Source organism: Lepisosteus platostomus, chromosome 14 (genome assembly GCF_059453375.1).
Source record: "Lepisosteus platostomus isolate fLepPlt1 chromosome 14, fLepPlt1.hap1, whole genome shotgun sequence".
NCBI classification, from domain to species: domain Eukaryota; kingdom Metazoa; phylum Chordata; class Actinopteri; order Semionotiformes; family Lepisosteidae; genus Lepisosteus; species Lepisosteus platostomus.
Window position 1 is genome coordinate 5,512,181 of NC_142624.1, and position 27,049 is coordinate 5,539,229.

A 27,049-nucleotide genomic window follows, 5' to 3' on the forward strand; every position below is an offset into this window, starting at 1 on the left:
CTCAAAAGGCAGAACAGAATCAATTCCATAACAACACATTGCCACATTACTTTCAGCAGGGCCAGCCTATCTTGACTGGAAAGTTTGGAATTTTTTAGATACAAACCTCTGAACACACACTTGATACTTGAGCACTTAAGGGTCAGATGTTTTTGAAAAGTTAAACGTGAGCTTATTTCAGCCCTCCTGGAGAGACAAATACAGATTTTAATGAATGAAACATAAAAGACCCTGCTCCTGCTGTGGTTGGAATTAGAAGAGATTTGTCAAGGTCAAATATGTCTATTTTCATTGTATTATTCATAAAGAAAATCTAATGCCAAGATCTATATTATGAGCTTAGTATGTTGATGACTTTAGTGGTGAACATAGCGAATTTTGTTTTAGCTCAATCAAGCTCTGCGGGAGGCGGTGCATAGTGTGTACAAGTACATTCCACTTCACAGCAGTATTAGCTGTCTAAGCAGTGAGAAGGTTTTGGCACCCTTTTTGCTTTGTCTTGATGTAAACAAGATCTTTTTGTAAATAAAAAGTCAAAACTACCCAGAACTGGATGCTGACAAAAGGGTCATACAACTAATGTTTCTAACTTAAATCACTGTGCATTTCAATTAAATAAGGCTCTGTTTGCAGAGTTGGTGCAACAATATAGTGACCAAACCACACAAAGCAGGGAGGAACTGTACTAAATTTAAGCACCCTGGCCTGTCTGGACCATTTGCTAAAATGCAGTGACTGAGGTTGGATTCCAGGGTATAACAGTGGTCAAAACAATGATTCCTAAGGATGAACAGGAGCCCTGAATTCAGTAACAACTCTAGCATACTCTTCACGAGGACCACAGGTGGAAAGTTTGGGCGAGTGGAGAGACAGTTGAGGTCTGACACTGCATCAGTTGGACACCTCTGGATGGGAACCACCCCCAGCACCAGACTGCCACTCTGTGCTCACACCTAGGGGGTGGTGACAAAATTGATGCATTGGGTTGCACACCTGATGGTAAAATGGAGAAGAAAGGGGAGGAAGCAGATGAGGTTTGTTTTGTGGAAAGTGGAGAATTGGAAGTCGAAGAGCTACTTGCTTGAGATGGAGGGAGGGAATTGGAAGCTGAACGGCTGTGCCCACTGCTACAGAAACAGCAGGGGAACACACAGGAATGGCTGAGGATGAAGGTTAGAGACGGAAAATGAAAGTGCAAGACAGAAGCGCAAAGAGGATGCTCAGCTATTTAAGCATAGGAGAGCTTAAATAACTCTGAAGTGATCCGAAATTATTAGATTAGAAATGTGACCTCCCCCTGAACTGTTAAAAAAAACATCAATAAACATTTCTAGTGACAGATGAAGGAGCATTTTCATCCCAAGCTTTTCTCTTGCATATATTTCATATGAGTCAGCAATAGGTGGCATTGTTACAGTATTCATTCCAAGTGGTACATGAGCTGCGTATTCCAGAAGAAGAAGTTTGATTATCATAAGTAAAAATAAAAATGTGGTACTGTACAAAAGCAAACAACAATCTTCTTGGCCTACTCTTAAATTCCAATGGGATAGCCTTTAGAAAAAATCATAACCTTTCCCCAGGATTGTTCAAAGAAACTTTTCAGCAAGCTGGGCCCATGCATTCTTGCAGCAATATTTACTTCCTCTGTAGACTAAAACAAAAGCATACATATGTTTTTTTAAAATATTTATATACAGATTTTACTCTTGTGTACTGGGTAATCAGACTTAATTTCAGCAATTGGGGGGGTCTCCTTATTTTTTCCATTTCAGTCCATTAACATGTCTTATCTGTGGTGATGTGAGTGTGTTGAAATGCGGGGGTCTTTTAGTGCATGGCCATTGAAATGGATATTGATTAAATACAGGTTTGAGTTCTGCAAGGGAAATTCAATTAGACAGAGTGTTTCCATTACAATGGGGGTCTTGAGTAATGCTTTTTAAAAGATTGCCTTCTGTCCATCTTCAAGCAGGTCAGTGGTGGACTATTTAATTCCCAAAGAAATTGCATATGTGGCAGCTGGGGAAGAAGGGCTATATCCTTACAAAGACAAACACAAAGGATACCAAAAGAATCTTCTCATCATAGCTCAAAGGACAATAAAGTGATGCTAAGATTACAAACTGTGTATTATAATGTAAGAATTATAATGGTGTAATGTATTCCTCTTTTATATAGTTTGCTTGTCCTTAGTAGTTTTACATGACACTGTACTATTATGGTTGGGGAATGTTTATTGTGTTTAACAGAAAACATAAAAGTTCTTGAACACAGCAGGCCAAAATCTGTCATATTTTGAACCTGAAACCTGGGTTGCCCTAAATAATAATGATCTTTTACGTAGCACCTTTAATGACACAATCTCCAGGCATTTTGAAAAAGAAAAAAAGAAGAAACAGAATAGAGTAAATAAAAAAGGTTATGCAGAGCTAAACACAAACTACTTGAAAGATTGTTGTGTATATCTAAGAAGGTTCTCCTCTGAAATAAAGATGGTTAAATTATGACCCATCTTTAATGCTTTTGCAAAACCTGCAACAAATAAATATACTTAAAGTCAGTCTCCGTTCCTAGAGATGCTCAAGAATTTCTTTACTGTTTTCACCTTCTGAATAATCCTGAAATGATTAAATCATCACCACAATTTGAATTTTGGCATTTTTAAATGCAGAGACAAAATTCACAAAAGAAAACAGGTTGGAATTTCAGCTGCATCTTGCACAAATTATGAATTGAAGAAGTTTCCTTCATTGCTTCTATAACTTAAAAATAACATATCGCCTTCATTCCAAGTTCACGAACTACAATGTAATTACGTTTAAAAATACATATTGGCAAAAACCCAAGTTATCCAGCTCCCAGTCATACCATTTGCACTCTACTGTAAAATGGTACCAGAAACCACAGAACAGACCTTCATCTATTAGTTAGAGAGACAAACAAACAGTTCTGAACTGTGCATATGAAATCAGTAACATAAAACTCATTTAGTCTGAACTGACCTTCAGAGACATCTGGAGGCCTATAATGCTCATAAAAACCCCAGTCTGCTGGCTTCTGGTTTTAATTTATTTGTTGTTGTGTTTTTTTTTTGTTCATCCGTGGCCTTTCCAAAAAGTGTAAATCAGTAATTTCCTGCCTCAATATGTCTAGACTCCTGAGGGTAGAGTCGAGTCTCGTGAACACGAGCACATTCTGGGGCAGCTGAGAGAGGACGCTGAGGAGAAATGGAGGTTGGTGAAGACCCCTAAATCCCCCCAGGCTGGGTAGCTGCACTGCCTGGGATTTGGGAATGTTTATCCAGCTGCTGAGAGCACCCATGTAGAACCCTCACCACCAGGCCTGTGCGGGAAAACATGACCAGCACCCCCTGAAGATAAACACATCAACTATCGAGTGAGCTAAAGGTAAGAAGCTTATGTCACCAGACTACAAAGAAGATGAAGTCTTTATCAGAAAAACTTACATTTCAATTTCCTAGACAGCTTTGTCTCCTCTTCAAACAATCCTCGTGATGAGACATTTTGTCATGATAACACATTTTGAGACATTTAGTTTTGCTTGATTCTTACCGCCTGAGTGAATAAAAATTCTAGTGTACCTGTCACCCACCATAGATTTGAGACGTCAGAAAACTCTGTATCTGTCTGCTAAGGTTATCCACTAAAGGCAAAATCCTTGACGTTCCTCTGTATTGTGTATTAGTTTGACACACTTTGTTTCCTTCTTTTTGTCCTTACAACACATACACCAAATCCTACCAACCAGGTCAGTTTAAAATGAGCTGCCCTGACTCATCATTCATATACAGTTCAGTATCAGGCACAAAATACATTTTTATCTGGTAATGTTGCACATACAAATCATGCATGATCCGGCACAGATGCTCTTGCAGAACAAAAAGATATGTATTTCACCATTATTTGTTTTCAGGCGATAAAATGACAAATTCGCATGCAATTAGCTGTTCCATTTTTTTAATCTATCATGTCTTTGTTTATGTGTTATGATTATTTAATTATACACACTAAATCCAAAACAAGATTTTAGCTACTAGCTTAGCTATTTATAATAAGACATATTAATTATCCGATAATGCCTGTTTCCTGCGTTGTGTCTCCGCATGGCTATTCCCATGGTCTAGTCTAGCTGCCGTGTGGTGAGATATGGTAGCCAAGAATTGCCTCAACGTTCCACTTTACAGTGCAATTGTTGGTTCAGCTGGAGTAGTGCTAAACGAAGCCTCAATCTGCAAAAAGGCATTGAAAGTAAAATTTCTTGACCCACTTTTTTAGGCTTGCCTTTATTATTTCATACTTTTTACAGCAACAAGAGTGAGAATCGGAGGCCTCTCGATTCACAATGGACATGAGGACAGTAAGCCAAGATTCAGGTAAAACTGATTAAGCCACTTGATTAAAACAAAGGAAAAAATGAGAAAAAACATGCTTCTGAATTTGATCTACACAGCCACCAACCCTCAGGTGAAATAGTAAAATTTTAGGTAGCTCCAGTACACAGTAAAGTCCAGACACACTTCTATTTTTTTTTCCAAATCACCTTCTTTATCTGAACACCATATTCCATTTTTGCATTTTTTTGACACGATCTTTTAAATGTTCGCATTTGATGTCAGAAGTCGGAAAGCAAATTTCCTTTTGGAGAGAAAAGCCTTTGTAGAGCACGGAAACTGTAGAGTCCAGAATCTGCCACTTCTTCATTTCCACATTGAAGCAGCGGGTGTGAGCTTTGCAGATAATGTGTGAAATTCAGACCTCTTTTTTATGAGACCAGGAACATTCCACCCCCTCATCTTCCCCGCATAAGGCATGCCATTCTGGATTTTGCTGGTTTATTTGGTCTCTGGGCTCTTCCAAGGACACCAACACTTTATTTTAAATGCACATATCAATGAGTACCAGACATAAATTCCTTAAATTATGAAATTATAGCTTTTTATAGCTCCCCGAACAACGTTGATTTGTTTAAAATGCACCACAATTGTCCAGAATAAATATACACTGTATGTGGGCCTCTGTGTCTATGAGAACTTTCTATATTAGTAAAAGCGTGGAAACGTTTGAGGATATTTTTTAAATTTTAGGGCCCTACTTTAAAAGTATACAGACATTTAAATGTCCATTGCTTCGTATGGGAATTTAGTCAGACAGACTATGACTAGCACAAGCTTAGTAGATTGTTTTGCAATTAAGTGACATGTTAGTAAAATGAAAAGAGATTCATCCCTTACTTTTTTTCTTAGTTTTTTCCATATTTTCAGTCGGTGCTCATTTCCATGATTGACCCAATTTATTTTAATATTTTGCATGTATAAGATTTAACCAATTACATTCTTTCAATGAGGCACTCCAATCTAGTTTATCGAGGTGTACCACAATTATACTTATGACGGCAACCACAGTGTTTATCTTTAAATGTAAATGTATGTATTAACCTTCATTTATTAAAATAGAGTCTACAACAAAGACTAAAAACAGATAAAAAAAAACATCCATTCTGTTTTCTTTCTAATGTTTTCATTTGATTTAAAACGATACAGCAGAAGGTTTATGTTAGGTGATTTTATTAGTCAAAGTTATGGTTCAAGCTGAGAATTTTTGTGTGTTACAGTTGATCCCTTTGGATGTTACAACACCATGACTCAAAGTTAAGCTTATTTTTTTCTCTGGTCCAACCATAAAAATACCAGTGTGACAGAATGATCAATGCCTCTGATGATACCTATTTGCATTTTGGCTTTTTCTGATGAAAAGTATTTCTACCTAAAAGTTTATTGTTTCTTGATTCTATTTAGAAAACATTTCAATCATATTGTCATTACATAATTCTATCCAATTAAAAAAAAAAAGATTTTCCTTTAAAATCCAAACCTCTGATCATTATAGCATAGGTTGCTGTGACACCTGTTTAAACATTGGAATAGCTCTATTGTTAAAGAAGTTATATTTTGGTTCTTTGAGATGTGAAAGGCAAGTTTGCATTGTATCCTTGGAAAAAAATCAACTGAAATCACAGCACTGCTTCAATTGTATTTGGATAAATTATTTGTTTTAAGGCTAAAAATGCACAAAACTGAATTGGGGGAAAAAACATATTGACAATCTCATTGTGTGATGAGATGAGATCTCTGTGAGCATGTTATAATGACTCTATAACATACTAAATCAGACTAAGGCTCTCTTAGTGCAGAAATGGAATTATGAAAAATAAGCATATGATTAGAGTCTCCAGCTATCCAAAAAAAACCTCCTGGCTGAAATATGGAATCCTGACCAGCAAACACACACTCCAAACCAAACAACACCTGTGTCTCAGCAATAAAACAAACAGAGCTTTCTCACTGAGGTCTAAACACAGATATACTCTGATATACATTTGTGTCACAAAATCCAAAGACTCCTCTAAAGAGATATATATTCACTCTAAAGGTTGTCAGGAAGAACGTGTGTTTTTAATTCTTAAAAGAGGCGTAGTCAATTTCTGTAGTAGTTCAGGTGGGGAGCCGCGTCAGCATGCGTAGGTCGCAAAGGAACAAGTAATAGGTTTATTCCATGCTGAAAAGAGAAGAAAGAGAACACAACGTTTGTCTGAAGAAGGCTCCACGGCCAAAACGTTGTGTTTTCTTTCTTCTCTTTTCAGCATGGAATAAACCTATTACCGGCTCCTTACTAAATTTCTGTATTGATTTCTGTTGCAGAACGGACAAATACCTTCACAACATCCTTTACAGGAAGGAGATATCTCTATTAATTAACACATGGTGCAGCACATCACATCAGCAGTTGACCAAACTGTGCCTCCTTTGCTTGGTTCCATTAAATGAGAGCTCTGAGAGAAGATATTTTCATCCACCCTGAGCTGAACGACGCAAATAAAATGATTAGAATTATTGTCACTACAACAGCAGGACTCTCCATTATGAGCCGACTGTATATCATCAGTTCAAAAGAGTTCTCACTGAGTGTGGAAAAGTTTAAGCTCCTGGCCGCGGCTGCCTTCATTTTCTGCGGAGAAATGCAATGACTCTTAAGAAGCACACAATGAGCCTTTATGGCGGCCTTTGGTTCAGCTGAATTAAAGTATTATATTCTTTTCACAAGGATAACACTTAAAGACAGAGAAGTCAATTGACATCATTCTACCGAGTGACATCATGTACCATTACTATTAAATGATACTGCAAAGACATTCATTCGGATGGCTTTTTTGAATAATTTTATAATTCTGTACATGATGCAGTGTATTGTGTACAGCAAGAAGAAATGAGTTCTCTTCTTTTTATCTTTTTTCAAAAAATCAATTACATCTTGTGTACGTTAATACAAACTGTAGCGTGTTGATTTCAGAAAGAGATCTGAGATAAAAGCTGGCCTTTACTTTTTGGCCTTCGGGGCAGAAGACCATGGCTTAGAAGCTAGACAGGGGTAATAAAAAGCTCAAATAAATAATAAATAAAAAGCTCAGTACTTAGTTTGAATCCTTCTGGGTTTGAATTGTGAGAGATCATTTAAATAAGGACAGAACAGTCATGAGGGCACTCTAAAATGTAGCAAAGCAATCATGTCTTGGGAGATATTGCTTGAAAACAACTGAAACATTACAGTTTCTCCTTTAGTCAGAGTCAAACTGGTGACAGAAGAAAGCACTATCATACTCAAAGCTGTTAAAAATAATCATCAGGGGGTCATCATTTCTAAAGAATATTCACAGACAGCATTCTTTCGCTGGTTCATTGTATCTTTTCTCTTTGTAGCTCTAAAACCTTTAAGAAAAGGGAACTACATTACTAGTAGGTACTGTAACAAATACGGACCCTTGTCCTCATCTTTAATGATCTGATCTAGACCACTTTTTATTCTCCTAACATGTCGTGGTCTGGAGACAACATGCCAAAGACCTTTTACTGCAGCCCTGGGCTAAACAACACACTTGGTATTGCATGGATTGAGATCTGCACACCAGGAGGACAAGACATCTGTACCAACATCTTATATTCTCTGGCTAACATAACTCCTGCAATTTGTAGGAACGCTCAGAGTCCTGCCATGTCTCCAAGTACCTAAACCACACAGTCCTCACTCCTACCAAACTCATTATGACCACAGAGAAAAATAACGGGACATTCTAGATGTTAATTGTTCAATTAATAATAAATTCAGACCCCGGTAAGCATACATTGGAAGTGCAGGTAATTGAAGTCAGGGAAAAAGGCTCAGTTACCAACTATATATGGGAATTAACAACTACATAAAGATGACCAGTCTGCTGGGATAGGCTCTGGATCCCCTGTGACCCTGTATTGGATAAAGCAGAAAATGAATGGGTGGTTGGATAAAGGTAAAGTGAGTTGTGCAGTTTAGTGGAATTTTTAGGAACTAGAGGACAGGAGTTTGGCTGACATGCAATGTTCCACTCTGTTCCAGTCTCAAATGGGGTGGAGAGTTTATCAGCTCCCCTATTTTAAGGATTAAAAACATCATGTGCTGAGGAACTGATGGCAACTCAATACACTGGGCCCATTCAAAGGTTAATCTGTGGAATGTTTAGCATTTTTAACGCACGTTGAGCTTTAATTGCGTTTGTGAGCCGACAGGCTGCAGCAGAGCATGGAAAGGACACGGGTCCTGCTCGAGACTCGAAGACTGTGACGAGAAACCTCTTCTCTTGTTCCTGTCAATAGTCGGCTCTACTACTTATTTTATTTTTCACAGTGAAAAACATGAAACGCATGCATCGGGACGTCTGAATACCTTGCCTAAGGAAAAAAAAGAAAAGAAACGAAAACTACAAATAACCAGCAAACAATCTGTCCAGAATCCCACAGAGAAGATCTTTCACAAATAATTCCACAGGAAATTTAAAGGATTCTTCAAGACGTCTTGCAGGAATCACAGGGGATTTTAATTTGGTTTGATAGTCTGTGCGCTGAGAGCAGGGTGAGCTCTGCTGCCTGGGTCTGCTCGCTGTGGGTGGCAGACTCAAACGACAATTTAAAAAAGTTGCAGTATTATCTTGCCTCTTTGGGGTGGTATAGTCAGTCCCAGAGCTATAGCATATCTACAATAGGGGCGGACCGGTCCTACTGTGGCTAAGGATCTGCGCCTGTGGCTGGAAGGTTGCCAGTATAAATCCCGCAGCCGGCAGAGGAATCCTACTTCATTGGGCCCCTGAGCAAGGCCCTCAACCCCAGCTGCTCCAGGGGCGCTGTAAAATGGCTGACCCTGCACCCTGACCACAAGCTTCTCGCTGTCTCTCTGTCTGTGTGTCTCATGGAGAGCAAGCTTCTGTTTTTCCCTCCAATACTGTAAGCTCTCATTCGTGTTGATTGATCTATTAGCTCAACTCTACATACTGAATATTCCAAAATCTTTCAAAGCTGAATTCAGGTGACAGTAACTATATTTTGACATCCGGGATGGAAGTGTTTTTTTTCTCCAATTAATCAAATAATGATTTATCTGATTTATGGTATATTGCAAAACATAAATGTCAGTAGTGTGTTCATCTGCAACGTTTGTGCAATTTTTGTGAATTTTCAGTGGTCACACTTCGAGAAAACGGTAATTGGGCGAGGTAATTGAATGAGTGCTCATATGAATTTGGGAATATTAGGCATTATCATCTAAATACTTATAAGAACATCTTCTGAACTCAAATGAAGCCTTTCAGATATTCAGTAATAATTCACCTTCTAGTAAAAATTCCCACTGCTATTGTATGTGCTACCCATCCAATTCCAATTAATGGGATGATTCTGTTGATCATGAAAAAATTAGTGTCTGAAGGAATCTAAAAAATGGGTTTACTGATTTGTACAATAACATTCTACAGTTAATTATGAGATACATGCTAATTAATTAGATGCTATGATTTTGAAGCATATTTGAAACATATAGTTCACGGTCTCTTTGTTCTTTGTGAGAAACTACCATGTAATTGCTTCTTCATGACCTTGTTAAGTGGGTTTAAATAAATATTTAAGTTTGATATTTAAGTTCACTGTTTCTCAGGATGTAATGTCACCGAGATAGAACAATATCCTCACAGAGGATATGTGAGATTAAAGTAAGATTAAGACTATTGATTCAAATAGTCTGTTCTCTTTTCTTGTTTTTGACAGCTGCTACATACATTTCAGATATATTTGTAAACCATTCTTTAAGTAAATAACTTTTTTATGCTTCTTTTTTATGGTAACGTGCTTTAATACAGAAGCTTTACAATTTACCGTCACAAAACAATTTTTAATTAGTTCTTAGTGCAGTGGCGTTTGGATGTCATGGTGAGCGTTTCTAATGGAAACCATACTTACAGTACAAGAAGGGTAATTTTGTTTTCAGCAAAGAAATGGTCCTGTCTGGGACATGACTCTTCTTTTAATGTAAGTAAAACAGTGGACAGTGGTCTGTGAAACAGGTTTTCATCTTTATTTCCGTTTCTCATTCGCACTGAGAGGGATTCAAGTTGAGGAAAAAACATACCGGGCAAGTAAAAAAGAATAACCATTGCACAAGCATTTTCCAGCAATCAATCAGCGTTATTCCTGAGGCCTCTCTGCTTCAATATCCCTGCACTGCTCACTGCACCATTAAAGCTCTGTCTCTAACTTAAGGATTAACACAGATCTCTCTGAGCCATCAACTTCAAAGAGTGCCACATCGACCACTGCTCCAATCCCCATTTTACATCTTTTCAACTCATCATGGTATTGAATCTCTGGGCAATACCAAAGTCAGTCAGGAGCTACACCGAGATCAGTCTATTTGCAGAACCCAGTCTTCTGTGCATTCTTTTCAAGCTTGCTCTGGTCTTAACTGGGCCGGTTTCAACATTGTAGCAATTAAACTCATGCTGTGAGAAATCAAGCAGTACAACTAGATACGCACTGCTCAGCTTTGAAAATTCCCCTCTTTAACCCTTTTAAAAATCTGCCTTTTATTTGTGTTCAGTAAAACATGATACAGAAGTGATGACTAGGAAAAATGTCAGATGTTAAATATTGTCCATTCTCCTAATCTAGAGCCTTATGTACGGTCTGGAGCTGTTCAAGGAACAATACATCATAAACAGTAAGCTTTTTTGAAGCAGTTGGCATTGGTGTCTTGTAACTTGTAACTACATGATCTCTTAAAATGTATATTCTGTCTCTAGCAGCAATGTCTCATGCCGAGGTAACTGATGTGCACAGATAGCACACCGAAAGTGTAAAAGGGATTTCATTGGCATTTCAATCTAGTTTGTGCATGACACTGGGTGAAAATTAGCTATGCTTTGAATTATATGTTGTGTGTTTGTGTTGCTGCTCTGCATTGAACTTTCTTGTCTTTCAACTAAAGTCTTCCTCTGGTCAATTTTGACTTGCTTCCTGAATTGCTCCCCTCTAATTGAAATTAATTCAGAAGAACTGCAAGATATGAATGGATTTTTCACCCTGATGAGGATAACAATGAAAGAAGATAAATGCTACCAAATCTCTGAAAACCCTGATTTTCTTTCAGAACAAAAATAGTATTTTAAAAAGCACGCTTCCAACCAAACTGTGTTATTACTGTGTTGCCTGCATAGTTTAACATTGATCGCACACTTCATTTGAAGAAATCTAGCAAGGGTGTTATCTCCACAAAAATGTTAATGAAATAGTGTTTAGAAGTAGCATTTCCAACAGTAAGTGTAATGTCACAGTATTATTTAATATTCTTAGAATTTTGCTGATTTTTTTTTCTGTATTGCATGATTTACATTGTTAAAAATAGACAAGCTCTGGAGCATCTGAGTGGTTCAATGAGGAAAGAACTCTATTCCAAACCGCTGGCTAATGACAGCAGAGTTTAAGAAAAATATTAGGCAAAGGGAACTAGGTACTGTTTTTTCTTTCATCTTCATTTGATATTCTGCAGGGTTTTTAAAAAAATGTTTCAGACACTTCAACACTCACTTATACTACATAGACGCAATAAATAATTAAAGATACATGTGAAAGATCCATCCATTTTCTAAGCACTTCATCCAATTCAGGGTCACAGGGGAGCCAGCGTCTATCCCGGCAAACAACGGACACAAGGCAGGATATTCCCGGGATGGGATTCCAGCCAGACATAGACAGACACACTCACACCAGGGCCCATATTCCCAGGAGCTGATTAGCCTACCAGTATGTCTTTGGATTGTGGGAAAAAAAACAGACCATCTGGAGGAAACCCACATGAACACAGGGAGAACATATAAACTCCACACAGATAGCACCCCAGGTCCAGAAATGAACCCAGGACACCAGCTCTGAAGCAGCAATGCTAACTACTGTGCCACCGATCCTCCTTAGTGAAAGGTTACTTCATCAATTTTGCATCTGTCATTGTTGTTATATGACAAAAACCTTTATATGAAATATCTATGTGTAAAAGTTATAAGTAACACGAGTCTAATGTTACTGTCAGCTTTAGACAGCAATAGCTTTTCCATTTCTGCTCATTGCTCTGTAATTTATTACACTCTAAGGATAACTTGATAGTGCTCACTATCCTCAGTTAGCCTCACTTGCAAGCAGACAAGCCCACTGTGGAAAGAGAAGCATTTACAACGGAAACATTTAACTTAAATAATAGCTGCAATCAGAAGGATAACCTACAACATTCGCTGTGCTGGACAGTTTTTCATACTGTAATTACTTCCCAAGATAATACAGCTGTGACTACACAGAAAATGGACTATGGACAAGATAATGAGAATGCCTTTTTCTCCTAAAGGTGACCTGAGCTCTGAGCAGGCCACCATATGTTCATTGTGGAAGATGAGTGATTACAAAAAGGGGAGAAGGATCATGGGAGTCTCAACCAATATGTGAGCTTCCTATTCAGCCTGGTCCTTTTTAAATAATTTTAAATAAGTTTACTATCCTGCATTCTCACGTGTCCACTATGCATAGCACCCATGTCTTTACCCTCTTTGGAATTATAGCAATTTCATCTCTGACTCAGTATGGGAATCTCAAGCCCAGAGTTGACAAAACACCCTCAATAAAACAAAGGCTTTCTGTCTAATTTTGTATGGATTTTGTTAAACAAAAGAACCAGTTTCTGCTTCAATTCAGCTACCCTAACTTTTAGTGCTCCACAAAGTCACTTCCCAAAAAGCAGCTTCCTCAAACCCAGTTCCTTCTTTGTATCTACCCCAAGAAGTTATCCCTAGGTTAGCTCTAAATTTACTAGGGGGATGCAGTCTCCTTGTCCTGCAGTGAGAGTTTTAGCAACAAGGAGAAACCAAAATCTTTCACCTCAGCCAAGTAAGTTAAGACAAAACTTCCTATACCTTGATCCCCATCAACTAAACTTCACCATCCATTTTCTAACCCGTCATCCAATTCAGGGTTGAAGGAGAGTCAAAGCCTATCCTGGCAAGCAACAGGCACAAGGCAGGATACACCGGTCCATCACAGGGCACATACAGGACACCCAGACAGAAACACACTCACACCAGCACCAGTCTTCCCAGAACTCAATTAACCGTCTTTGCAAAGTGGGAGGAAACCAGAGCACCCAGGAGAGACCCACACAAACACAGGAAGCACAAACTCCACACAGATAACACCTCAGGTCCGGAATTGAACCCAGAGCCCCAACACTGGGAGACACCAATTCTAGCCACTGTGCCACTGTGATTCCCTAAATAACCTTCTCAATAGATGCAATTTTAGTTGGTGGTCAATATTCCTCCGCTACGTTATTGCTGATCAACACTGACTTTTAGAATGACCAGAGTAATATACGATGTTACATTTTTGTGTCAAGTTTGGATACATAAAAACAAACTTAGTAGTAAGATGAGATCTTGCTGTTCTGAAATATTTTACCTCAGAGAGGCACATAAGTCAAAGAGCCTCAACGAAAAAGGACAAAGGACCAAAAACATTTAATATTGAACGCTCTAAATTGTTTCCGTGAAGAAATCAACTAGTTTTGATTAAAATTACACTGCTCTTGAACTCCATCCTACAAAAGGCTGACAGAAAATGTTGACATACATAAGTAACTTATCGTACTAGACCAATAATACTGATTAATTAATTATCTTCAGAGCTATCCCAACTTTGGCATGTTATATATTCAAAATTTGTTTAGCATATTTAGAAAAAACTGCAAGGTCTTTTGAAACACCAGGTGGAACATAACACTCTAACGAGCAAACAATGCGAGACCCTGATGTATTACATTTAAAAAATAATTGCGTACTGTATCTTAATTAAAGGAGTAAAAAAAATATTGCATGTAAATTAGAAGGTGGCATTTTATATTTTGTGCTCATGGCCACTCAGGAGTGAAAACTTAAAAGATTATCCATGACTATGATTCAATTTAATATCTCAATAACAAAATGTTTTGAAATCTTAGAGCTATAATTAAGGTACTGATTGGAATGGCATACAGTATATTAATAATATTAATTATTCACAGTGATAAATGTTATATGCTTTTAGAAGCTAGTTGATACATATCTGTCAAAAATAAATGAGGTACTCATGTTTTAAAAATAAGTGGAATTTCTGTCTTTCTTTCCCACTGAAACTCCAATTCTGTATCATTGAGACTAGTTCCATTCAAATTCTAATTCCAATCCAGGAACAAAGCCTTGTGACCATCAAGATCAACACTGAACACTGAACAGAATCCTCTTCCGTTTCCACTCACAAAATTCCACCTGTGGAATGACTTGAAGGTTGCAGGCCATCACACAGTCTCATCACAATTTGACTGAACTTGAATAGTTTTGTATGGAGGAATGGGCAACCTTTGTCAACTTTAGGTGTGCTATGCTGGTACAGACCTATTCAAACACAATTATGACTGTAATTCAAGCTAAAAGGTGTTTCCACCAAGTACTACCTCAGGGGTCTGTACACTTATCCAACCCATTTTTCTAAGTTTTCATTTGTAATTACATGTAATGTGGAGCATTTGTTTTTCACTTGGAGGTTGAGTATTACAATTAAATTGGTTGAATTGGCCTTGTTTTCAAGTTGTACAACTTTGGAAAGATTGTACAGTCTTTCTATAGGCACTTTATCTTTAATAGAATGTGCAAATTAAGATTGTAATTGTGAAATGAGGTGCACTTTATGTCATTCTGTTTCCAAATATCGGAGAGGACAGGTATTTGCTTGATATCTTGTCTCAATGACAACTGGAAAAAAAGCAGTAAGAAATGGTGAGTAGAATCACTAATCATTCGCTGAAGTACATCAACCCTTGTGAACGTATTCTGCTAAATGTGTTTTAGTTGCTTTGCTCTTAATAGCATACTAAAACCCTCAGTAAAAGGTATTGATGGATTCCAAGGTGTATTGATTGCTATGCTGATTTTTGTTCCCCTTTGTGCTTCACTGCAGCTGTTTCTTTGCATTATTCTATGGCTTGAGATATGTCTAATCTTGGCAAAGATAGGTTGGAACAGTCTACCCTGGATTATCCGTTTCCACTGGTTGTCTGTCTTCACCAGGCCGCAGTATCTAAACAAGACTATTCAACTCTTAAAAGTTAGATCAAAGCACACATCGTTATCTGCTCCAGGAAGGTTGTACGCACAATGTGGAAATTGCACAAAGGTAAAGTTTCATACTCTGTATTCCAGGGACTTTATTGTCCCATCTGACCTCCAGGTTGCTGAACGGAATGCTCAGTTGAACTAAGAATTTCCTTCTTGATTTAACCTCTCATTAAACAAGCAGGAGGTTTCAACTTACACATCTTTATAAGTAAGACAAGGTAATAGGTTTATTCTCTGCTGAAAAGAGAAGAAAGGAAACACACCCAAAGAAGGCTCCACAGCCGAAACGTTGTGTTTCCTTTCTTCTCTTTTCAGCATGGAATAAACCTACAGTATTGTTCTTTTGCAGCCTAGGCATGCTGACACAGCTATCCACCTGAACTATCTTTATAAGTAACTCAATATCTGCATAGGAATCGAAATCGTGGGTTAATCACCTAAACTTTATCACAATTTCTTTCCTTTCAAATTGCATTTAGTTGACGCTTAAGAAACATATGGGGAAACATAAAAATTTCAGTTTACACAATAAACAAGCAATTATATTAAAATTGTTTGGTGTAATGAGAATGGGCACTAACCAGCCTGTGCTCGTGAAAATTCAATACAGCCACACATTCGCTGTACAAAGTCCTCCCACAGTGCAAAGACATAATAGTAGGTTAATTGGCTTCTGGGAAAATTGGCCCTGGTTGGAGTGTGTGTGAGTGTCTGTATGTCTGCTCTGTGATGGACTGGCATCCCATCCAGGGTGTAACCTGCCCTGCGCCCTTTGCTTGGCGGGTTAGGCTGTGGCACCCCCATGACTCTGAATGAGAAAATGTAAGGATTGATTAAAACATGAAAACATAAAACACTGGTTAATACTTTCAGATGCTTACCACAATTTCATTTCTAGAAATGCATAAGGTTTACAGGAATGTCCTACACAGACAGGACAGAAAAACCCACATCTTTTTAGTTTTGAACAGCGAAGACTATACATGGACTGTTCTGAGCTTTTTACATTGTAAAAGTTTTTACCAAATCCAATGGGTTCAGAAACAAACAGTGAGGTGCAAACTAGAGCTGACAGGCAGAACCTACACTTAAAACTGAGAGAAGGACTTCTTTACCCCAAAGGGTTGTGGGAATATGGACCAATTTACCTCACCATGTTGTTTAAGCTAATATTCAAGCATTTAGATGACTTTGGATTAATTACCTACTAAGAACCAAATACACTAGTTTTGGCTGAATTGCCTGTTCTTGTATGAAACATTTCTTTTGTTCTAATGAAAAATATATTCCATATACTGTATGACACAGACTTAGGCTTTTTATTTGAAGCTTTCTATTGAAAAGGTAATAGTAGTCATATGTACATATTCCAACAGATAAAAAAAGAAAAATCCAGACATAACAGTAGATCAGAAGAACTAAAATTAATCAGGCCATCTAATGATGATTCCAGCCCACCCAGAGACTATGCTTAATCCACCATGTTATTGGCTAAAACCAATTAAATAGAAATTTCCGGTTCATTTGTCATGGTTAGTGGATTAGTTCAATGTTGGATGTTCTCCATCAATGTATCATCACTGTGGCTGAAGTTAATTCACGTTGACCACAAACCTTGCGTGGTTATTTCCAGAAGAAAAAAAAAATCTACTTATCATGGAATTGTACAAATTCTGGCTGAATATCGCGTTAATCTTTGCTCGAACTGAATAAATACAATCCCAGTCAAATTAAAGGTACTCCCCTAAGGATAAGACCCTAAAGTTATTCCACTTATGTCCCTGGGACCTTGTGTGCCTGCAGATTTTTGAAGGGGCACACTTGATAAATACCTGAAAACATAAATTAGATCCATGTCCTATATAACGCCACTTATTTGTTGTAGGCTAAAAAGACCGAGTTCTCTTAGTCTGTCTGAACATAACATTCCGTTCAGTCCTGGAATGGGTCTGGTTGCTCTCCTTTGTACTCTTTGTAGCAGTAACCAAGTAATTTTAACATGGATTTTTTTTTATCTATAGGCACATATCTTGCCCTTGAAATATCAGAGTGAGCTGTTTTGGAATTACTTCTCTGCATGTTTCTGGATCCTTACAATTTAATTCAAAGCCTAAGATTGCCTTGAACTGATCACTATGTAATGCTGAATATGAAAATGTGAGAACAACATATAAAAAAGAGTATAATTGAAAGATATTGACTGCATGGTCATATGTCTATGCTACATATTGTTATCTCTGCCAGCATTCCAGTGTATAGAACTGGGACTACTTAATAAATGGTTTCTGTTTAATTTAATATTGACCTCTCTATCAGATGTTCCTGTTTTATTAGCTGTTTAGAATAATTCTCAGCATCGGAGACAAGAAAAAAAACCCTAGGATGCTTGTACCTCAGTGGTATTCTCTAAAAATGTACCATTCAAGCAAGATAAATTTCTTGCCCTGAGCAAGCACCAAAATCCTGACCTCTTCGCCTTATTCTTCCCCCTTGGTTTAAACTTTAGATCAAGATCTCTCTTCAGCCTGAAAACCTCAGACCACTGTGTGAATTAGCCCTAGGGTAAAGGGCAATATTTGACACTGTTCTGGCTTTTCTATTGCCCATTCATCTTGAAGTCTGAATAGAAAATCTGCCGATTAGTCACTTGAACTCACCGTGTCAGAGTTGTCAGTGTTAAATTACACTTTATACTCAACTTTGGCAGTAAAACAATATTTCCTTACAAAAAAGGTTGCGAGGTGACAATACATAACAAAACCGTTTGGTAGATATGTCTTAAAAGCCCAAAGAACCTGTATTTTCTATTTCATTCAATATTTTCTGATCCCGTGAGCACAAAACCAAACACAGTAAGTTTAAGATTATTGTTAATGACTTTAAAAGCATGGCATTGGAAGCTTTATTACAATTGTTTTGCAGGAGACATCTTTAAATAAAAAAAAAACTTTTTACAGTGATGACAGTGGGCTTTTTGCATACGAGATGTTGAATTACAAAGAGGTACTTGTTAATACAGAAAATGATTAAAGCAAAACAAGAAAGATATAAGCTGAAGGTTTGTTAGATTGAACCAAAACTAACAGTTCAAGGAAAGAACCATGCATGCAGATTCAAATAGACTACAAACATACTGTACACAGCCTGATCAATAAAAAATAACTTCAATTATAATATTAAAAATCATCAGAGGGGTGAGATTGATAATTGAAAGACACATGTATTACAGCAAATTCCCCTTTGCCTTAGTTCCTTACTTCATCTGAATTCAGACAAACCACTTGTAGAAGCAACTAAAAAATAGTTTCATAATGTCTTTTGTTTAGCAAGTGCAAAATGGTAGAGGCTTAAAAAGTATTATCCCTCACATTTAATTAGGATGCAGAAATATGAATGAGTAAAAAAGCTTGAGTACCCAATATGATCGATCAAATTTGACAAACCCATGAAAAATGGACTAACAACAAAATAGCACAGCTTTCACAATTAATTCAGGGCTTTAAATGTCAGGGAGACTTTCTTGCACGAATCCTTTCCAGGTGAAAGGACAGCGAAGCTGGGTGGCTTACAATATTACTTGAAAAAGAGAAGTGAAACTAGATATTCTTAAGGACCAGGCTGGAAAAACTCAAGGTTTGTGAGAGAATAAATAACTTTTATTTAGAGGAATGCCCTGGAGCACACTGTCAGATGAGCAGGCAGTGTGAGGCTGCAGAGATGGTAGTAGCTGTATGCACATACACTGTAGCTACTGAGACTTTGGACACTGTGGGCAAGTATGGAGCAGAGACAAGTATGATGGAGCTATGGATGGACCGACAGTAAAACCTCTTGAGACCTCAGACCTATCTTTCATTCTTTTACTTCACACAAAGTCAGGTGAGCATCTTAGGCTGGGCGTGTTTGAAACTAGGAAAGGACAGATCATATCACTGCTTATTCTATGCCTTATGCACCAGCATGAAACCTATAGATAAAAAGTGTTTCAGCACTGGAATCCACACTTATCTTACTCACTAGTGCTGTAGAAAATAATCTTTAATATTTTAGCAAGGTTTTGAAATAGTATCTCTTCTTCCTACCTGCACCTCTGCACACGACGCAGAAATTGTATGAACGCTGTTTGCCAGTGATTACTCACAATCAACACCAAGCACTATTAAAATTCAAAAGAAAAGAGGTTAGGCTATCATAAAAATTATCATCATCACATGTTGCTGTTACTACTGCCATTGCTGTTACTATTACAAAGTCTTCAGTATATGGTTATTTACACCACTGCTACAAACTGCCTTCCAAGGTTTTTGAACTCCAATACATCCAAACTCTTTGAAATTAAAGCTCTCATTAGTCTTTTGCTGTATAGTTACTATGGCAGAGGGTTTGGTACAACTATTACATCCTCTTGCCCTCTGTCAAACTAGTTTCAAGTCAAACATTTTGGGATCTGCATTAATTATGCTGATCGGCAAACAAGCAACAGGCAAAGGGCAGGGTACACCCTGGATGGGACGTCAGTTCCATAGACACACATACTGACAGTGGTCCAATTTATCTAGAAGTTTATTAACCTACCAGTATATTGCTGAACTGTGGGTGAACACAAGAGCAACACCAAGAAACACACACAAATAGAGTAGAAAATACAAATTGCGCACAGATAGCACCCCAGGCCTGGAACTGAACCTCAGCACTGCGAGGCAGCCATGCTAACCACTGCACCACAATGCTGCTCCGCATCGCGTTTTCTTTTTTTCAAAATGTTATTAATGGCAAAGTTTATGAAAGTTATTTCCAGTGAGCTATTGCTTTCCCTTTCATTTGACAAATCATAGGTCTCAAAGAAAAAAAGCCCATTTCAGATGCAGGCGACCTTCAAAGTAGATGCAGATTTAGTTAATGTAGTAGTTATTGCCAGGGTAGTTATTATCATGAGCATGGCTTTAAGAGCTCAGTTGATCTATAATCTAATCGGCATTCTATCTGAACTGAAATCCCAGCAGACTGGAAGTCCACCCTGCTTTTGCCTCATTTCAAATAGGCTATAAGTCAAGCCTTAACTGCTATAGACCTATAACCATTTTGACTTGCCACTCTAAAATTGTGGAAAAAATACTAACAAGCAGCACAAGTCTTTTTTTGGACTATAGTTTTATAATATCTAATATGCAGAATGGATTTCATTCTGAGTATGGGACTGTTAAAAAGTTCAATTACATTATATTGATCTAGGCTCTTTACACTACTGCATCTGAAAAAGCAATTCCTTCACATCGTTTCAAAACTGCTTGCACAACCACATACAGTGTGTAAAATCTGCCTGACTTGTTTCACTTGTCTTCCAGATTCTAGGGGAAGGCCCAGTATCCTTTCTCCATCTATATTATCAGGCAATATGCAAGAACCACATCATCTATCTTGGCTAGAAAATGCCAACACATTTTTACACTCAACGCCTTGCTAATGACTGATTTGCATCTTAGTTTCGATCAAATGTGGCAGGCTTTCTGTGGACTGCATCTTCTGCTAAACTCAGATAAAACTAATTTTAGGAGATTCAATCAAAAATCTCACATATTACATATGTAAGCAAGAAAAAGCTGGAGCAAATGAAAGTTTCTAAATACCTAGGCAACTGGTTAGATACTGCTTTAATTCTCACAATTCAGATGTATTTTTTTACAAACCTAAACTTTCAATTTTGTTGCCATAAACACAATCATCCAGGTATACAATAATTCATAACTGTCCATATTCACCATTTTGGACTATGGTGATGTTGTTTGCAAAATTACCTAAATTATCTAAAGAAACTTGATATCTTATACCATTCTACTTTAAGACTGGGCATCAGTTCACCCACTGTTTTAATCATTGTGATCATTATTCTTTGATTGATTGGCCATCCCTGCATACTAGATTAATTGTTCTTTAGTTGAAGATCATTTATGGATCTTTAATTGGGAAAACAACTTCCCATCAGCACAGTTCTCTGTACCATTCTGCAACTTAAGCTGCTGTACGTTTATTACACTAAATCTCGCAGGAGCAACTATTGATTTTAATTTGTCTGTGCCAGAGACAAGAACAATCTGCTGCGTACACAAAATTACAAGTGCATCAAGTATCTGAATCGTTGTTAGCATCAATATAATATTTATTAGTCCCAAGAAGAGAAAAGCCACACAATATAAACTGTTCTTTCAGAGGAGACTACGCCACAGGGCACTCAGCTGCTCAGTGTTGATTTCCAAGTTGGTTGGAGACATGGATGCCCATAAAGTTTGCCTGCAGAACATATTCTCATGCAACATAGAGATGTAGTGAGTTTTACTTGTTGAATAACTGAGACAGCATGGTGAGATGACTGGTTTCATCCTCAGGCCTAATTTAATTCTCCTCCTTTTCCATGTTTTTTTGAGAATTCTTGTTTTCTTTTTGCTTAGAATCTAAATATAATTTGCACCAGAGTGCAAATAATCTAGTCTCATTGAAATCTGCATGCATACAGTAGCTTAAGCAACAGCTGATCTTTTTGCTTCAGTCACTGTTAAATCGACTGCTTTGCAGAGAAAAACAATATTTCAGCATAACCAGATCAGGCTGTTACAGCAAAATTGCCTAATATACCTGAGCATTCCCTGTATGTTTTATTATTAGATAATGTTTACATTGAACTAGGTGGTAATATGGATAAGAATGGATGGTCCTATATTATGTTAGTTTTACACTTAATTATAGGGGCAATGCTGTCATCTCTATCCATAATTCAAAGCTTTCCTCATCAGTTTTCCAAACCAAAAATTAGTTATTCTGAACCCAGAGAGTACCTTTTGCCATTCCTTTCTGTAATTTTCTTTCACATTTCCACTTGGAGCAAGGAACAGTCTTTCTATTGTTCAGGATCCAATCTTCATTGTACAGGAATGGCTGTATTAAGACAGATTGCTTTAGAAAGAATGGCACATCTTGTAGAACAAACAGCACAGCAGCCTGCTGGGGTTAAATCATAGAATCTTTGAGCAAACAGCTGGATGCAAGTCTGGTATTTAATAAATACTACTTTCCAAAACAACATAGACCCAAGACTTGTTTAAAGCCTGTTATGTTTGTATGCTCTGAACATCGAAGATACCAAACAAAAGGACAAACTGACAAATGGACTTATATTACAAAGCAATTGCGAGTAACTTTATTGAAACAAGCCATAGTCATAAAACCAGGAGTTTGTTACTTTTGCTTCTGTTTTTTAAGATTTGAGCACAAGACCAGATCTCTGGAGGATCGTCTTTCTCCTACAGTTACTTCTCTAGTAATGTATCGAAAGAAGAACATCGTATCATTCCATTTCTTAAAGAATATCAGATAATCATGTCTTAGTGGCATTTTCGATTAATCCAGCCTAGTGGATCCAAGCTCGTTGCATCCTCGGTACACTGTAAAAGTTTTTTTATTATTTTTTTCCCCAGAGTAGGCGTGCCTTTTTAGGCCATTGAGGATGCTGCTTTTTAAATGACAACAATTCAATTTTCTTCTCTCTTCCTCACAACTCTTCATAGATATTTCAACAAAACACCTTGCTCCTTTTTGCTGGTGGCCTCTCATACATTATTGTGATACAGGGGAAACTCAAGATTCAGGTTAAGGGGGGATTTCAAGTAGCTAAACCAGGAAAGTTGCTTAGCTGGGTACAGACTGAGATGTATAGCCCCTGGTGAACCTGACTTGAGCAAATATGCCATAGCAGGAATTCACAACTTCCCGAATACTCCCAAGAATGGCTAGGCTTGAGTAGTGAGCTAAATGAGACCCAGCCAGCTGGCAATATTGTCAGACAGATACGCAGTCTAGTCCACTCTCCGATAAAGCACTGTGGAGCTCACGACCAGTCATGCACTGAACAGCTCTGACAAGTGGATGTTTCAGAGACATATGTCCACAGGCCTGTATTCCGCCTTTACAGGAAACTAACGTTGCTGACAACATGTGAGATCCTCCCTACAAAATAACCGACTCTCATTATCATTATCGCTTACTACACATTCTGCATTATTTGTCTTTGGAAAATATTATGCTATATAGAGAGAGCTCATTACCATGGTTACCAAATATTTTTTGTGAAAGCAGAAGGCGTCATGTGCTCCCCTGCACACATGAGAATGTGTGTTGAGTAACCATATATCTGTTGATTCCCTACCATTATTGTGGATAAAACAGTGCAGGCAATGTTGGTGCCAAGCTACTGCTTTGTCTTCAAAGCGCAATTAAGCTCCTATAATGGAATGCAACATAGAATGGAAGACTGGATCTGTTGCATCACTGGTGATGTTGACTTTATCAGGTAACAGGGAGGAGCCAGGACTGAGCTTAGTGCTCTCGGGGAGAGGGAAGCTGAGCTCCAGCACAAATGAAGCACAGAGTGACCCCTGTAGCCTCCCTGGGTGCTTGCAGGCATGCAGTGCTGGAGGCAGAGTGAAATTGCCAATTCCAATTTTTTTTAAACAATATTCCACTGAGTAGTCTTCCAGTTTGTTAGATGTTTCTCTAATTGCTCTAGAGAGCTTTCCGAATGGACTTTCTGAATGCATTAAACTTATCCCACCATGTAAACAACAAAAATATTGAAAAAAAAACCCTTAAAACTGCAAATGATATACTATTCTTCCCCCCCCGCCCCCCAATGAATCTTTGTTCCTGCATAGCAATATTGTTCTTAGTAGAATGCTCCTGCAAAACACCTTGGCCTAATTAATGTCGAAAACATGGCATAGCTCAATTATTTTTCAGGGAAACGTGCATTTTACTGTTTTACCCTTTTGATTAATGTGAATCATCTGCACATTAAATAAAATATGCAAAGCCAGCTTGTGGTTTTGCACAAAAATGAAAGAAACAAGCAAAGGTTAGTACATAAAGCGGAGTTGGTATAATTGCTAAGAGATGAAAGAAAGAAATGGAACTAGTGCACAAAACACAACTAATAATTACATATATCTTTATGATAAAGGGGGATTGTTCCAAAAACACCAAAATGTCGGAGTTCTATAATGAAAACGTAAAAGTGGATTTTTAAAAACGCACTTACAAGCAAGGTACTTCAGCGATAATCAGCATGAGGCTGGTAAAAAGCTAAGAAACAAAGGCTGAAAAGTTGGAGATAGAGGGGAAACAATTAAAAGCTCGGACCAGAGTTTAAAAACAGACAAATGCCCACAGTTCTCAAATGGGCAATGAAAGTTTCAGCTGGGATTTTGGCGTTCCAAAGAGCCAGAAGTATGAAATCTTTGCCTCAGGCGACTGAACTGTCACATTTGCTAACAGGCCGGTTCTCACTGGGTGAGCTATTATTGCTGAGAGACTCTGCCCACAATTCAATTGCCTAGGGCAAGGGTGACCTAGTGTCAGGGCAGAAATGAACAGAGAGAATAATCTGGCCTTTTACAACCTAATCACTGCCAATTTATGGGGCCTAAATTTTGATTTTCAGCTTGAATTACTGTTGGAGCTTTCATTTCTATCAAGTTGTCACTCTGTCAGCTATCAGCTTTAAACATCAACTATCACCTATCACCTATCAGCTTTAAACATACTGTGCAAACACCAGGTTTTAAAGTAATCTATTTATCTATCTCTATCTGCCAGGCCACCTGTACTTGATGGGATTGCAGAGCTGAGGAACTAATTCTTCAGTAAATGCCTAAATTTGATGTGCAAAGCTCAATATCCTGCAGCACTCTCTCGTGCTTTTTTACACTACTGCCTCTTGTCCAAAGCCAGCACAAAAACAATACTCAACTAGCTAATAATGAAACAAAAGGCATCTCTGTCTTTCTCTCTCTGTCTTCTCCAAAACACACCGTAGTCTATGTATTCTAAAGATTAATTTTACAAGCTACCCAAATGAGAATTTTAGGTAGATATTATTCATTCGTAACATATTTTCTGAAAGTGTGGCCAGTTCCCTGTGGCATCTACTCCTCACCAACAACAAAAAGTATTCACATTTTTCCCCAAGAGAGATGTAAAGGCATATGCATGACCTTAACACTTTTTATTTCATGGCCACCAAATTTGAAAAGTGCTAGTTCCTGCTGTTCTAACTCAGGTCACAGCAAGAGCCCCAGTACAGCACGGGGAGACTGACAAATGGCAGATAACTCCTTTTGACCAGTCCACTCACACAGGCTTTCATCTGTGTCACAAGCTCTGCAGTACCTGATAGGAGAGTCGGTACTGATTATAGCCATGGGGAATCGAAGACGAAATCACTGTAGGCCTACAGGCAACTGTTACGTCTCACAAGGAACCTGAGACATGCCATCCCTGCTCCACAGCACTTTTGCAATTTTTAATAAATAAAACTATTCAGTGCAATCATTACTAATTTATTGGGCAGCTGGGCATTTCTTTTGAGTAATTTAAGCGAAGTAACTCACTCAGGAGTACAAACCCACAGGTGTCTCACCTAGGGTTTGACCCCACAAACGTTCAGTTAAGAAGTCCAGAACCCCAACCGCTATTCCATACTGCTGTGGCTAGGAACATCTGCCGTTCAGACAATTAAGAGTAACTACAGCTGATTGTGAAGTGATGTTCATGGTTTCCTTCCCTCCCTCTGCCCTGTAATCAATTGCTATTTTAAGCAAAATAATGTTTGATATCTGGTTAAGGCAGGGGTGTCCAAGCTTGGTCCCGGAGGGTCTGTAGGCTTTCGAAGTCTTAAAAACACCAGCACCTGGAAGAGGTTGTATTGGTCCAATTAACTCAAACATGAGCTGATTTAGGTCATTAAGAGCCAAGCTGGAATGAAAACCAGAAGAACTACTGACCCTCCAGGACCAGAATTGGATGCACGTGGTATAAAGGTTACTGTGTTTTGAAAGGGTATCAAGGAAATCAAGTCTGTCATCTTCCAAGTATCCCTTTTTTCCCCCCAAGAGGTTTTTGTTTCATATTTCCAAGTGCTACATTTTCACTGCTGAGTAATAATGCCTGATTGGAATGATACGATACCTTTTACAAAAAAATGATGACTTACCCATCTATTGGAATGGACTAGACAAGCCTATTCTCTCCTTTTTTAAAAGGACCATTTCCATATGTCCACTGTTCAGCACCAGTAGATGAAACAAAGAAAACGTTGTCTCTTCACAAATAAATAATTTAAACAGACAGATAAAGTCACATGTGACAATAGCAATACTCTGATCTATTGTACTAACAATGAAATAGGAAAGAAACATAAAGCAATAAATAAGAGGTAATTTAAATGAAACAGAATGAAACCATTAATTTCTGGTCTTGTATCTATCCAAGACTGACATAGTAGTACATAACTTGTTTGTACCTGCAGTATTAGAAGAAAGGGACCAGTTTTATACTACCCTATCCACATTTGTAAGAGGTTATGGCCTGTGTGTGTATTTTTTTAAGAACCAAATTTAATTCTCATCTGCTAGACAAGAGGGCCATTTCCATTCCCAAAAGG

General features: G+C 37.9%; 2 long non-coding RNA genes across 3 annotated transcripts in view; one reads left to right on the plus strand and one right to left on the minus strand.

Moving 5' to 3' along the window:
- Positions 1-27,049, minus strand: part of LOC148648773 (uncharacterized) — a 117,363-nt gene that overhangs the window by 67,078 nt on the left and 23,236 nt on the right. The window lies entirely within an intron of this gene.
- LOC148648774 (uncharacterized) lies at positions 3,175-7,134 on the plus strand. Its single transcript, XR_015926490.1, has 3 exons — positions 3,175-3,410; positions 4,330-4,396; positions 6,722-7,134. It is a non-coding gene; the product is annotated as an uncharacterized LOC148648774 (long non-coding RNA).